The 3,463-nt window shown below is 40.1% G+C and overlaps 1 long non-coding RNA gene across 1 annotated transcript; it reads left to right on the forward strand.

Moving 5' to 3' along the window:
- The first annotated feature begins 1,063 nt into the window (after positions 1 to 1,063).
- Positions 1,064 to 3,197, forward strand: LOC148212396 (uncharacterized). The gene is made up of 3 exons (XR_015789876.1): positions 1,064 to 1,251; positions 1,341 to 1,379; positions 2,891 to 3,197. It is a non-coding gene; the product is annotated as an uncharacterized LOC148212396 (long non-coding RNA).
- The last annotated feature ends 266 nt before the right edge of the window (positions 3,198 to 3,463 follow it).

The raw sequence follows: 3,463 nt of genomic DNA on the forward strand, positions 1-3,463 counted from the left end.
CGTAGATATCCTATCATCATTCAATGAACCTTTTAAGTATGTTTCTCCTTGAATCAAAATCTAAACTTTTCAAAAATTTGGGGTGAGCTTCTTGTTCGTTCTCTTACTAATGAATAAAATATAACACAATGATACACTAATAGTCGATTGTAGCACTAAAGAAGGTCGTCTCCTCAGGGAATTTAGCTTATAATAAGTGGTTAATAATTTTGAAATACCAAAAAGAATATAATAAAATAACATGTCATAAGGGGTGTTTGTTCAAGTAAGGGAAAATAGAAAATCGTAAGAACAACAGTAGAGCATAATCAGTTTGAAGTACTCCTGAAACTTCCACCACAAATACCAAAACAAAAGGGGTTTTCGAATGATTTAAGGATTCGAGAAGACGAATTCCACAAACTGCTTTTTGTCGCTCGCTACTTCAAAACACTCTTAGAACTCTCAATGCCCAGATTCTCACGGCTCTCTCCCGAGTTACCCAGTAAATGCTTTAACCCAACTCCCGTTGTGGTTAGAACAAGCTATAAAACAGTCTAAAGACGTTATAGAGTGAACCCCATCCATGGGTGTTCACTGCTCTGTTTTAGAAAGAACGCAGAAAACTATAGCTAACAGAAGTAGATCCACGCACAGTGGCTCTCCCGAGCCTTAAGTGAGTATGCACGCTAAACCCATAGGCCGCACAAGTTTAAAGAGATATAGATAATGAAAGGCACACTTCTGTTAAATCAAAGCTTTATGACATTCAAAAGTAGCAACAACGTATTACAAAAAGTTTCCAACCCCTCCCCAAAGGAAGGGGGTAAGTTCATAGTGGGGAAAAGAAAATAGAATGAAAAGATAGAAGAATAATCAATCACCAAAGGTAACACAAAGAAAATCAAAAGCTTTCTCATGTCCCTTCTCTCCCTTCTTCGATGAAAAACCACGTCAATTAGGGAACATTCCCTAAAATTGATGCTTCTAGAAGAAAACAAACGGTCTGTCTCCCCCATTTTCGACCTGGGTGTCTTTTGCCTTAAATACCAGGCCTTTAATTTAGGGCACCCATGGAACCCCCACACCCTTGTGGCGACGATTACGGCTGTAAGGACGTTTTCGGTGTGTTATGCTGCTGTAAAAAATGCAAACAGCTTGTTTTCTTAGTATTTGGCGATTACCCATTTCCGTTTGAGGCTCAATTCACGCTACCCACAGCTATCTGCACTAGATCTAAGTTGCCTACTCCTAAACGAAGTCGATTTCGTGGTAAACGAACTTTCGAATTCCTTTAGAATGGTTTTCCATGGCTGAAAGTTGATAATGACTTGCTGTTTTTTTTCATTCTATTTGTATAGGTGCTGAAAACGATGCAAGAACTAGGAACGTGGAAGTGTGTAAGTAGTACTAGGGGCTGGTGTGTGTGTTTTGTGGGCTGTTGGAAATGTTTTGGCGATTAGTTTTGTTTATCATGTATCTCATGTATTTATGATTATCGGAAGTGTTAGTTATGGTGATTAAACGCATGATCTGAAGTTGGTCGTTTGTACTAGCGTTATGTTGCTGGAGATATTGGTTGAATTTGTGTAATGTTTTAAGTGCTAAATGTGCGTAATAGTACCTGTTGGGAAAGATGTGGTTTAAAACCTTTGAGAGTTGTGGTTATTTCGTTACATTATAAAAAGCATGTTGAAGTTGTCTGCTGAGGTTTGATTTGAGCAAAGTTCGCTGTCTATTTTGTAAGTAGCTTTTACTTGAGGGGGTGATTGTTCTTCGAAGCATGAGTTGCTTGTTTTTTGTGTGTGTGCAACGATTCGAGTTTTTTTATAATGCCATTGGCCTATTCGATGATGAGCTGTGGAATATATAGGTTGAATCTTGCATGTGAATAGGTTAGATGTAGTACTGTTGTGTGAAACTGTTGGATGTAATTCTGAACTGAGTTGGTTATGTTGTAGTTGGGCGTGTTCTTAAAAGTTTTATAAATTATTCTGTGGGAAGTCTGTTATGTAAAGCATGCTGAAAGGTTATTTGTTGAAGCTTTTGTGTTCTCTATTTTGTGAGCAGGTTAGTTGTTGTTAGAGTATGTGTTATTTAGGTCCATGATGCATTAAAATCATATTGGATGATTTGTTGTGGATAGATGTTGCAATTAGTTGAATAGGGAGTTGGTACTAGAACCTTGTTGGAGGCTAGAAATGATATGTGGAGTTTGGATGTTATGAGAGGGGAACCAGTGAGTGTCAGGGCCCCGGGTACAAATGTCAGGGGCTGATGCGGCATTATTAGGTGTCAAGGCTCCGGGTACAAAGGTCGGGGATCGATATACCAGTCTCAGTACGGATGAATGTCGAGGCCCCGGTAACAAAGGTCGGGGGCCGACATGAAGGGACAAATCATTGGACAGGCATGGCTAGTTGGGTGTCGAGGCTCCGGGTACAAAGGTCAGGGGTCGACGCGCCAACTTGGTTAAGATGGGTTTCGAGGCTCCAGGTGCAAAAGTTGAAGATCGATACACCAGTTTTGGTAGAGATGAAAGTCGAAGACTTGGGTACAAAGGTCAAAGGTCGAACGCCAAGTTTATATGGAGGAGTGTTGGGACCTTGGTACAAAGGTCAAGGACCGACACAAAGCGGAGAATGAGATATGGAAAATTAAGGTGGTGACGAGGGTTAGGAATTGCTGTTGTCAGGAGTTATCGGGCTAGGAGGTGTGAGTGGTGTTATTCGGAATGTTTGACGTGTGTCGTCAACCTTATATCTTGCTGACTATCTGGATTGTTAGTTTAATATATATATATATCGTATTGCATATTGTATGTTTGGCATGCTGGTGGTGTGTAGTTAGTGAGGGCTACTTACAGAGTATTTTATATACTCACCCCACCTTTGCAATTATTGTTTTTCAGGTAAGAATCTGAGTTACAACCATGATGGTGGCATGGGGAAGGCCCGACTGAGGAAGGACCACTAGGCTGCATTGCACTTATTTTCTTTTTCTGTTAGGATAGTCGTATTTCCTTTTTACTTATGGATGTACTAGTTTGGTGATGTTTAAGGATGGCTTGTTGGGTGTTGTCTGATAGGTCTGAACATTTTTAGCTCCTCGAGTGGATGTTATCTTTGTGCACTTAGATTTGTTACGAGCATTGACTACTGTTTAAGACAGGATTAAACATGAATTTATGTTTGTTTAGCCCATAGAGGGCGAGTTGATTCTTTGGTTATTGGAATAATTTTGGACCTTATAGACTCTTGTTAGTTTTCATTATGTGTTTTAAGGGCAGGGTGTACAAGTAGATGGTTAACGTTACCCTAGGTGTGTTGTTGAAAAATTGGGGGCGTTAAAATAAAAAAGGGTGTGAACTAGAAGGAATGACTCTATGGTGCTAATAAGGTGGTACTCACAGGGTGCTGCTAGTGCTTTTGTACTGAAATCTAAGCTAAAGCAGAGCAGAAGCTAAGGTGCTCGCAAGCGGATG

Source organism: Momordica charantia (assembly GCF_013281855.1).
Source record: "Momordica charantia cultivar OHB3-1 chromosome 3 unlocalized genomic scaffold, Mcharantia_2.0 BLBB01000003.1, whole genome shotgun sequence".
NCBI classification, from domain to species: Eukaryota; Viridiplantae; Streptophyta; class Magnoliopsida; order Cucurbitales; family Cucurbitaceae; genus Momordica; species Momordica charantia.